Here is a 12,442-nt window from a genome sequence, read left to right as displayed (position 1 = left end):
TTTGAGTATAATCCCCCTACAAAAATAGCTAGGATGTACATAAAACTCTATTTAAACCTTAGGGTCACCACCAGTCTTCATGTCATGCCACTGTGTGCTTCAGTAGCTCAAAGCAATCTCCCACTTAGCATTTCTATCCATCATCAGCTTTTTTTTTCATAGCTTCTGAGCTATAATTCCTCAAACTGTCTACAGTGTTGATTTGCTTCTGTTTTGCATCATCTCCATCTCCATAGCTTTTCCCCAGCAATTCAGCAGTGAGATTTTACTCTACATTAAAACTCACATATCATGGGACTTATAGCGGACATATGAGATTAGGAATTCCATCGTAGCAGCAAAATAAATATTTATTATGTTAAGATTTAGTGGAAAAATAGGGTCCTCTGTAAAGCAGAAAGTCACTCTTCTTCTGTGTGCTGTTAACTGAGATTCTTTGTTCAGTTTTGTGAGCCGTGCGGCAGTGCATGCATTTAAGTGGATGTGAGTTCCTCCCTTCAAACGGTTTCACCCTCCCCACATTTGTAAAGAGATAAGAGTAGTTCAATGGGAAAGATTCAAACAATGCTCCCCACATATATCAGAGATCCAATCATGATGCAGTGAGCCTCAGATGGCTCAGTGTGGCATATGCCCACCTATTCTACAATACCAGAGTGAGTAAATTTTTCCTAGAGCCACAGTGGTGTGTTGGTTTAGCACTGTTGCCTCACAGCAAGAAGGTCCTGGGTTTGAATCAGAATGTGAGTGTGAGTGAGTCTCTGTCTCCCTGTGTTAGCCCTGTGATAAACTGACAAACTCTTCTGGGTTTTGTTTTTGTGTCCATCCATCTGCAACTCTAAACTGGACAAGTGGTTAAGAGGATGGACAGCCTTTTTTTCTTTTTCTTGACTCTACTGACCCTTCTGTTTGAAAATGTTTGAGAAGGTAATGATTCTGGGGGCCATGAATGTGGTTATTACTTTCCCCAATCCCCCTTACTGCCTGCTGATGTAGGCATAATGGCTATGAACCCACTTGTATGGAACAGATCACCCCCCCCCCCCCAAAAAAAAGTAAAAACACAGAGAAAAGTACAGCAATGTTAATTTGTCAGCTGAGACCATGCAAAAACATCCTAAATCAAATTCAAATGCTGATTTTTTTTTTTTTTCATCTTAAAAAAAAAAAAACCTCACACATGTATTAATGTTCATCTGACTTGATCCTGCAACTAGTGCTGGGTGTGCTGTTGATCAAAATAAAGAAATTAAATGATGTACTTAAAATTATATATTATTTCACTCTACTGTTCTCTCTGCTCCCCTCTGTATCTTTCTGTTTCTGCCATTTTATAAGGAACTCATATGAAATGTCAGTGAACTATGTCTCAAATCCTTAGTCCCATCGCCCTAAGCATCCATTGTTTCTGTGGCCCAGATACCATGTTTCTGCTGAGAGAGGGGGTGGATGCTGTGCATACTGATATACAACTCTAACGTTCTCGCATTAAAACAGTGGAAAGAGGCAGAATGATGGGCAGCAGTAAAATAGAGAGAGAGCTGAAAAGCAGAATGGGACATAGGAGAGGGAGGATATCATTAAACAAAATGCTGTTGCCACTGCAGTGCTTCAAATCAGTTGTCAAGTTCCCTTCCCTCGCAGCAAGATAGCAAGAGGGAGGGAAACAGCGCGAGAGACATAGAGGGTGATATCGAGGGGAACTTAAAGGTCAGAACACAATGAGTTCCCATCAAGGAGGAGGGCAGAGTCAAGTGCTCACATCTACCAGCTCATCTCTGCTTGATGCTGCAGGCCACCAGTATTGTTTCCAGCACAGACAGCATCACACCAGCATAACAAAACTCTCAAAGCCCCAGTGCTGCTTAAAGTGCAGTTCAGCTTGCTGGAGTACATGAGGCACATATTCAAAACGTTCAGCTTTTGTATGATGATGGTGGAGCTGTCCAACAGCGTGGCCAGTGTCAGTGCTTACATTTTAATTGTTGGTGAAGTGGTGTTATCAAATGCTGCTCAGTGTGCACATTATGTTTCAATTGCATTTGAATTATATTTTCTAGTTTCAATTTGTCACAACAGCCACCAAGGGTGCTGATTCTGAGTGCTACCCAACAGCTGGCAGCAGGCTGAGATGCTGTTGATGAGAAATGATGGACAGCATTGTGCCTCATGAGCTCCATGATGAGCTCATGAGCATAACCTGTTAGCATACCAACATAAACCTGGTTGTTTTGGGGGAAGTGGGTTACTGCGGTGACTTCAGTCAGTCCTACCTTAAAATCTGGTTCAATAAGTTTTCTGCTTTTGTTAAAATCTATAATTTGTGTGGTAGAAGGTTGTCCTGCCTTCTGCTGATTTTGTTTTGGATCAGGTGACCCTGAGCCATCCCTTAGTTATGCTTATTCCTTAGTTATTCCACAATTAACTGTATGTGGTATTATTGCAATTTGGAAGCATTTAGCAACCACAGCAACTCAGCCATGAATTGGCAGACTATGTAAAGTTACAGAGAGGGATCGCTGGATACTGAGGCAGATGGTATGAAAATGTCACTAGTGGTCTGCAGACTCAATAACTGCAGCATTCCAAACCTCCTCTGGCATTAACATCAGTACAAAAACTGTGGGCTGGGAGCTTCATGGCATGGATTTCCATAGTCAAGCAGCTCGTGTTAGTGTAAAGTGTAGGTGATCGAGCTCCATTGTCCAGATAGTGTACAACTCCAATTCTAAAAAAGTTGGGATGCTGTGTAAAATATTAAAACAAAAACAGAATTCCATCCATCCATCCATCCATCCATTCTCTTCCACTTATACAATTCAGGGTTGAAACATAATTCCATGATTTGCAAATCTATAATTTAATATTTTATTTAGAATAGAACATAGAAAACATATTGAATGTTTCAGCTGAGAAATTGTACCATTTTAAGAACTATTACTACATTATCACTGCACAGAGAATTCTACAGATTCACTTTTTGAATATTTTCACAGTTTGTAGATGCAGTTTTTTTTGTTTTGTTTTTTTGCCCATCATTGCTTCTGAGAAACTTTGCCTCTCTCTGTAACCATTTATGTTACTGATCAGTTAACCTAATTCATTTTAAAACGTTGCTCCAGCTGTTTCTTTTCTTACTGCACTTACTTTTCCAGCCTTTTGTTGTCCCGTCCCAACTTTTTTGAGATACTATGTTGTAGTATGAGCTAACACGTTTCTTAAAGTGGTACATTTTCTGAGTACAAACATTTGATGTTTGAAAATCTTTGGATTCCATTTTTATTTACATTTTACGCAGTATCCCAACTTTTTCAGAATTGGGGTTGTAGTTTTAAAGCATGACCTCATTTGAAAATCACAAAACAAATGGAAATGAGTTGAAGATATTCCCTAGTGTGTGGTGAGTTCACTTATGCACTTCTACACTTATAGAAAATATCTCTCCTGTGTCTCTTGTGTCTCCCGCTTTGTCTGTGCAATCAAAGACTGATATTTTTGATTAGCCTGAGCTTAAGTGACAATATACCATCAATAACTTATCAATGATGTAGGTGTTTTTCATTAATTTAATACACTGTCTATGTGCATACTATGAGCGTACTATCTGTGCATGGTTGTGTATCCTTATTTGTTTGTCTTGACAATAATACCAAGATATTTTACCCCATAAAACTCTTTGCTTATTCAATGATTTACAATCTTTATGGTTTACAGTAAAGGCAGCACACCTACTGTTGTTGTTGTTGCAGGTGAGAGTTTTTTCAAAGACAGGCATTGGAATTTAACAGTCAAGGATGGAAAAAAAAAGTATGTTTACCGACACAAAAATGGGAACAAAGCCTCAAGGGACCTCCTTCCTTTATATGAAAATTCACTTGTTCTGACTTTTCCTTCACCTTCCTCTGGTGTGTTTGCATTTTGAGACCCTAAGCATAATAAAAATTGTCAGCCTGTCAGACTAATTTCTATAGCTCTGTCAAACCTAGTATCAAAATGTTGTTGATGAAGCCCCCACCCTAGTAACCATTTTTAAAAGGAAAAGGTCTGGTGTAATGCATTCAGAGCTTTTGAAGCTATGATTCACAAATGTAAATGTGTCTCTCGTGGGTAAAGGTTGAAACCAGGATTTGTTAGGGTGCAATTTGAAAGCTCAGAGGATCCAACTTTTTTCAATCCCTCTGAGGAAAAAAAAATGATTGTGAAAGAGTGCTGCATGATTTTAGATTATCAAAGATGTCGCATTTGTTGGTGGAAAGATCAGATGCTGCAGAGGAGTGATTGTGAGGAATAGTGCACGTGACAAGAAACATTCAGCAACAGCTAAGTTATTCATAAAAGACCTAAGAAACCATATATTTCAATTCACAGAAGAAAGTGACAGGTTTTCTTTTTTTTCATTTTCATAATTAAACAGTTATTAAGTTAATAATACATCCATTCAGTATACACAACCATAAATATCAGCTTGATGAAAATACAGGAAATCATGCAAATATAACACTTTATTTCATTTGTCATAAGGGACATTTTTCCACCTTTATACTCTGGATTCTCTTAATAATTACAAGTAGCCATTGCACAGTCCCCGACCGTTTAGAGAAATACCCCAATCCCACCCTATCCGCCCACACTCCTTAGAGAGCCTCACCCCCCCACCCCCTACAACACCACCAAATAAACATATATAGATAACAGGCTCAGTAAAAAAACAGTCATTTGTTCCTACAGTTTGTACAAAATTCACAGATCTCGTTTGTTTGCGTTCTTCATTTAGTTTACAGATCATCTCTTGAATAGGCAACCAAACTGCTGCGAAATCACACTGGAAATAAATCAAAGTGGGCAAAATAAAGCAAACACACCAAAACAAGAACAGAAATGAAACATGGGACAGCCAGAAATAGCAACTGCAGCTGATACGGGTCTGTGAATCAGAATACAGCAGCACGTTAGTGGGTGCAGCGCAGTGAAGACAGATGATATTCACATGTCAGATCATTGTGTGAATTTCATCTGTCGCCATGCATGCCAACCAGTGTCATGGTCCCCCTCTGATCTGTCGCTTCACATATCAGCTTAAACTAACAGCAACTGCCACATGAATAAAAGGTGTCATCGGGGTAGACTCTTATTTTGCAGATGTAGCAGTGATCATGAGTTGGAGTTTTCTCACTGGGAATGCTGGGTTTATGTGAAGAGCAAGAAGAGGAAAGTACAGAAGAAATAAGATGATCAGAAGAGCATATTTCTGTCCTCTTTATCTACACTGATTATAACAGACACACACGCACAGACCGAAGAGTAAACAAGTCGATTTAGCACGTTTTATTTCCGGTTTTGTGTCTCCGGGACAAACGCTTCCACTTGGCTAAAACTGGGTTTTTAAAACTATTTAGAATTTCACTGTTCATATTGTCAGCCAGTTATCACAGTGCCCAGTATATGAATACATTTGAATAGACTTAGTCAAACTTGGACTCATGACAGCTCATTATGAATGAGAAGCACAGCAAATGTTAGTGGAAGGAACTTTGCTAAGTGATGAGGTAAAACAAACAGCCTATCTGGAGGTTAGAAGTTGCACAGCCTAACTTTAGGAAATGCTTCCTGAATTGCTAATAGTTCAGAGATCCATTATATGAACTATATTCTCCAGTAATCATTGCAGGACTAAATCCAGAATATGGAACAAACTGTGTATACATGCTATCGAGCACGTAGCTCCTCTTATTCTGTGTAAATCTTACATACGTCCCAGTCCTATGCTTTGTGTAGGTTATATTATTTCCCCTGGTGGTCTCTGATACTGAAAAATGCCTGTCAAGTTTCTCTGTTAATCTTTTCGGCAAAGAAAGTTTTGTAGGTTTCAAAGATTAAGAAAAAAATAAAGTACATTTAGATCAAAGAACAGATCTGACAGTGTGGGACTGATGTAACACTGATGAGTGCTAAAAAATAATAGTGATGTTACACAAAAAGTTCCAACTCAAACATCTCTCTGACAACAAACCGATTATTGAATCATTCTCATCTGCTGACTAAAAATGTCTTTAAAGCACTGATTTTTATCTGTTTATGAAATATATCAAAGTAAAGATTCAAATAAGGCAACACTTTAATAAAATTTCTTCAGAACTTTTTGATATAAAACCTCTTACATCCAGGCAGTAAATAATATAAGACTTTGTATCTCACTGATGGGCTTTTGGGGCCATCATTTTTCCAGGTTTTGGTAGTCTTGAAAGATGGGCCTTAAGGGTGACAAAGCTGAGTAGTAATGCAAATCATTAAGATCGCTCATCCTGAGATAATGAATGTAATTAGTGAGCTTTTTCTCTGTTTTTTGATTAATAAGATTAATTTATCTTTTTTGGCATTCTGTGTATCATGTTGTGACATATCTAATGGACAAAGTTAAGTCTTTTTTTTTTTTTTTTCATCTTTGCATGGGGGTTGTGCTACAGAATTTTAAGATTGTCTAAATTCTTAAGGGTTCTTATGGGTTCGTTCTTTGTGGAGCATTGGGATTCTCTGGAGATTTAACAACAGTCTGTGTTTTTTACTTTTTGGTATCTGTTAAATAGGCAGAGATTGTATCATTAAAGCTGCACCAGAGGAGTAACAGGAGTAACTAAAAACAAAAGGTTTCATGTTATGAGGCCTTGCCCCTTAGTTCCAATGAAAGGAACTCTTAATGCTTCAGAATACTGAGGCATTTTGGACAATTTCATGCTTCCAACTTTGTATAAACAGTTTGGGGATGGCCCTTTCCTGTTCCTGTTGACTGGCCCGCACAGAGTCCTGACCTCAACCTGATAGAACAACTTTGGGATGAATTAGAGCAGAGACTGTGAGCCAGGCCTTCTTGTCCAACATCAGTGTCTAACCTCACAAATGTGCTTCTGGAAGAATGGTCAAAAATTCCCATAAACACTCCTAAACCTTGTGGAAAAACTTCCCAGAAAGGTTGCAGCCATGATAGCTACAAAGGGTGGGCTATTGTACCCATATGGATTAAGAATAGGATGTCACTCAAGTTCACTTGTGTGCTTTGGCAGTTTGGTCGGGTGCAATATGTGTCAGGGGGTGGCCAAGGCCAGAGGCCCAGGTGGATAAATCCCCACTGGCTTTTGGCAAAATAGTTTACTTCAATCTATGATATTTGTAAAAAATACACTCTTAAATAAAAATATGTGTTTGGTGCACATTATTTATTTCTCTCTCCTTTGCTGTGTTAAATTCAAGATGCAAACTTTAAACTGCATGAACACAGAGACGTTGGGCCCCATTCACAAACAGTGCATGCACACAAATCTAAACATTAACTGTTTGTACAAAATCAATATTTTCTTACCTGAATTTGTTCATACTCTATAAATGACAATAGTAATAACAATGATTATTATTATTATTATTTGCTTTTGGTCATTTACAGTTTTCTAAAAGACCAGAAACCAAAATTGCTCAGAATTAGAATTAAATACATAACAGTAAGATATTAATTTACATGTAAACAACACAAAATAGTAACTTAAAATGTGTGGGCTTTAATTTTAACTTTCTTTTTTTTTGGGGGGGGGGGGGGGGGGGGGGGTCATGAGCTTCTCTTTTCTGTTTTCTTCTTTTTCGGATTGTCTGTTAGTCTTTTTTTCATATCATCTTTGATGTTTGTGTCAAAACTTTTCCATTTCTACTTAAGTGACAGTGAGTGTCTCGGGGGATACGATATTCAGCACCTCTGTTGTTTGAGCCTGAGCCTTGCTTTTCCTTTCTTTCTTTTTTTTTTTTTTCTTTTTCTTAACTCTCATCCTGCCTGGGGAAACACCTTGGAAATCTAGGCTTTTTCTGGCTTTTCTCCTCAGATATTATTGTTTTAATTTCTTCGGTTTCACTTTCTCCTGTCATTTTTCCCTAGTGGTCAAGGCAACAGCTCTACCACTTTCTTCACTTCACCTTGAGGCAAATAAAGAAGGTACCAAAACCAGCAAGTTGGACAGGAATGATACAGATTCACTAATTTGCCATCGAACACGTGTAATGAATCCTGTGGTAATTTTGCGTGTGTGCTTATTTTTTGGTGCAGAGACCATTCCTTTGCACATGTTAGTGAATGAGGGCCTTTTGTACCTCTGAAATAAAAGACAGTCCCCAAGGAAAAGACTGTTTTCCATGTCAGCTCTCATTATTGTACTTGTGAACACACAACTGTTACAAGTATAACAACACATCATGGATGAACAAACAGCTAAAGGCTACAGTATAGGGTTGTGGGGTGGAAGGTTAACACTAAATATATTTACAGGGACCCTGATCTTAATGATAGCAAACACCCAACAAGTTATTGTGAAGAACAGATCTGTGAAATGTGTGTGTCCTTTTGTGCGACAGTAATTAGCAATTAGCTAATCTGTCTCCCATTACATGGCCGCTGCACTGTGCTTTGTGATTCTCTCAGCAGGTGTGGTTGTGTGTCTGCATGAATTTGTGCATGTTGTTTCTCGGTGGGAAAGCTGATATGAGGTCACAATAAAGTCACAGCAAAGTGAGGAAAAAGGCCACAGGCAGAGACACAGACTCATACACTAAATGGCTCACACATTAAGTTACATACGGTTATTATGATTGCAGCAATTAAGCCAAACACACATGCATACACTGCTAATAAGGTGCCTGTAATAATCCCCACAATACACACACGCAGACAAATTACCATCATCATTCAGGTGATTAGAAATGCTCTCACTCTGCTCTCTCTCTCTCTCTATGCTATGTCGACAATCCTCAAATCCAATGGAGTAAACCACAAACCTCACTGCCCTGAATCACATAAAACAAGGAAAACATATATAAGCACTGTGCCATGAAGGAAAGATGAGACAGAAGTGATAAAAAAAAGAGACAGAGGATTCATCAAAACCCACAAGCGCAGTCAAAATAACAAATTGTTTCTTCATTACTGTGTAGGTGTTGCTTTGTCATGGAGACCAGCCCACAATCACTTTCCAAAAGAACTATGAGCCTGTAAAACTTCACCAATGATTGCCAAGTTCTCCTGCAGTACAAGGAGCTGCATTCAAACAGCACACTGCGTCTTGCACCTTTCACGTTGTCTCCATGCAGTGTCCACCTTCCACGCCACATGTTACAATGTTACAATGTTAGTGGTTAGTGTGAGGATACGAGACAGGACTAGGGTGTCATTAGCCATAAATGGATTTAAAAAAAAAAAAAAAAAAGGAGTGAAATTAAAAATAATTTAAGGAAATTATTCACACCTCATTTATTTGTATCTGGCTGAGTTATTCTCAGTCCAGGAACAAGGGGCCACTCTTCTGAAGCAGATTTTATCATGTATGTAAAGCTGTTGGTCATAATTTTGCACATCTGTGACCTACTATAGACTAGTAAGGAAAAATAAATATGTTAATCATCAGTGGGCTTAAGGGCTTCATGTTTGGTCAATAAGTATTGAGTTCATTTATAATGAACAGCACAGCCCGTTGAGTTTAAGTGTTTTGTGATGCCTGAATGATTTTACATGGTTGGATTTTTGCTGTGATAGATCTCAGCTGTAAGCTATAATGTCCCCCACTGCATCTCTGAAGTAACTGGTAAATAATGACTGCATGATTTTAAAAATGAAAACTGAGTTGAACACGCCCATTCTGAAAAAGTAAAACAGTCGATTTATCCTCTTAAAAATGGCAGTACTATATACTGGCAGTGATGTGCCTTTTTCTACAGTTGAAGATGAAGGCACAAAACCAAAAACCACAAGGGAAGAAAAGACAGGGGGGAGCGAGAGGACGACTGGAGCGTGACACTGCTGGACAAGAGTGGGGGGAAAGCCAGTGTGCGACTTAGTCACTCAAAAGGCAAAATTAGCCGTAAAAAGCTGGCAAGGAGACTAAATTCTCCTGTAAAACGAAAGGCGGGAAATGTATTGACTGGTTAGTTTGGCAAATTATCATTTCAGAGACACTATTGTGTCTCTGAAATGAGACGGGGGGGGGTAGCTCAGCAGTGTGAGAAAATATGCTGGATTTGAAGTCCACAAGCATGCCACCTGGGGCCATTGCCATGGCAACAGCTGGAGATACAAGCTAAAGGGACTGATTTGGCTAATAAGATTAAGGTCACGCAACAGCTCTTGAAACAAAATTATGTGATTGTGTTATGAGAGGTATTTTTGTAGAGGGGAGGACAACTGTGGAGACAAAAATCATTTAACAATGTGGGTAGTTTGAGTAAAATAGCGCCTGGTTAAAAAGATGTTCATAAAGTGGCAGCGGGAGCACCGAGTCAGTTTACGGCTAATCTATTACTTCTAAATGAGCACAGAATTGAAATAGGACCTGCGGTTTTTGCTTTCTCTGAGATGTAACAGGTTCAGATAAATAAAGGACAAGAGGTCAGAATGTGAGGATGAGCTGGAGTTGAATGGAGCTGTTTGATTTTACTGTAGTGGAATAATAAATGGTTGAATCACCAAAACAGATGATTAGTCCAAGAATAGCAAAGATATCCTGCTGCCTTGTCTCTGCTGAATTCACAATTTTATACCTCATCATGATTCCGCGGTTGTTACCGGGAGCAGGAAGACAGTCACCCACATGTTTCTGAACACGTTTCAGACAGTCTCTCATCACCGAAGGCACGCGTGGATTTCTGTTATGCCAACTGTCATGTCATTAAAATGTAATTTCACACTTTGTCAGTGGCAGTGGAAACAGGACCACATCACTTGTGGTGTGATCTCAGTGGAGAGCTGAGAGATCATATCCTAAGTGACAGCTGTAGCTGTGGATAACACTGTCAATGATGACTAAGAGAGATGAGCCCATGTATTTACAATACTGGTTATATAGCTATGTTTTGTTCACTTGAATGTGTTTACACTGAACTTTTGTATTTTTTTCATGGCATGCTTTCTCACAATGATTGTTATACTGCACACCAAAGTCCGCACAGATGAATGGTGCTGATACCACGATCCCATCCAGAGGTTTGAGCCCTTATTTACAATGAAATCCATATGCAGATATGAATGTGATCTCAACATTAAAAGTCAGCACCACCTCACACCTTGTCAAAAGTTGATCACATTGTTTCTCCAACTGTTTCTGTTATCAGCAGTTAAAGTTTCAATGGAGGCAGCAGTCATTCAGTGCATGTTGCACTTCTCAGTCTCTTCTTGCCCCCTATCTGCCATTGGACTATCATCACCATCACCATCATCATCATCATCATCATCATCATCATCATAATCATTATCATCATCACCTTCAAAGCAAAACACAAAGTAGTTAAAGCGGCCAAAATCTAATGAAGCAATACAATGTTAATTCACTGACCAATTGACTTTCCCTGTTTTAATTGGAGGACTCATATACTGTATTACATGCACTTCCAATGTTATAAACCACTAGTTTAAATTGCCTTCAGTTTTTATTTTATTTGTGTATGTGTATGTGTATGTGTATGTGTGTGTGTGTGTGTGTGTGTGCATGCATGTGTGCGTGAGTGAGTGTGTGTGGGCTTGGTGTGTCCTGAAGGCATCCCTCTTCTATCTCTCTGGCCCCTGAACAACCTCTATTGATGGATCGGCCCACAGTCCACAGCACACTGCCCTGGTTTTTATCAGCTTTCGAGCCCCTCTGCCTTCTTCTATCCCACCCTCTCTCTCTCTCCTCCTCCTCCTCACTTTCTCTCTGTTCATTTAGTCCAATCTAAGTAAGTGGCTCTGAAAACAAACCCTGTCAGAATGAAGGGGACAATCATTGATCAACTACCACTACCCGCTCATAAAAAGGAGGAGCTTGGAATGTACACACCCACAAACATGCACAGTGCATTCTCCTGTTAAACAGATTATGGGTCTAATCTGTCCAGCAAAATGGTATTTATGCACAAACAATGAAGCACACACACACACACACACAGCACTGTACATTTTGTATACACTCATAAATTAGCACATGGAAGTGAGTCTGTTTGGAAGGCCATAAAAAACAAACTGCATGCATGAACAGCTCCTGTCCTGCTGTTGTGTCTATGCACGCACATCCAGCTTTACAAATGCTCACAGCTCTTCATCTCCTCACCAGTGACAGGCATATTCTCACGAAGCTCCAGAAACAAGGCGTAATTTTTACTGCAACGCCAAAGAGCAGGGCGGCAGATGACGGAGCTGGGGGGTGGTAGTAGGGGGAGCAAATGGGAAGAAGGAGGGAGTGAGCGAGACCGAGGGAGAGACGGAGACAGGAAGTGAGAAAGAGTGATGGGAAAAGAAGGGATTTTAGAAAAAAGAGGGGAGAGGTTGTTGCTCGGCCAAGCAGAGCTCAGAATCGTTTCAGGAAAATCTCATTCCATCTCTCTCCAAGTAACACTCCTATCCTCGCCCTCTCTGCCTTCACCCACCACCTTTCTGCATGCTAAGTGT

This window comes from Archocentrus centrarchus, chromosome 1 (assembly GCF_007364275.1).
Source record: "Archocentrus centrarchus isolate MPI-CPG fArcCen1 chromosome 1, fArcCen1, whole genome shotgun sequence".
Classification (NCBI taxonomy): Eukaryota; Metazoa; Chordata; class Actinopteri; order Cichliformes; family Cichlidae; genus Archocentrus; species Archocentrus centrarchus.
This window is presented reverse-complemented; position numbering follows the sequence as displayed.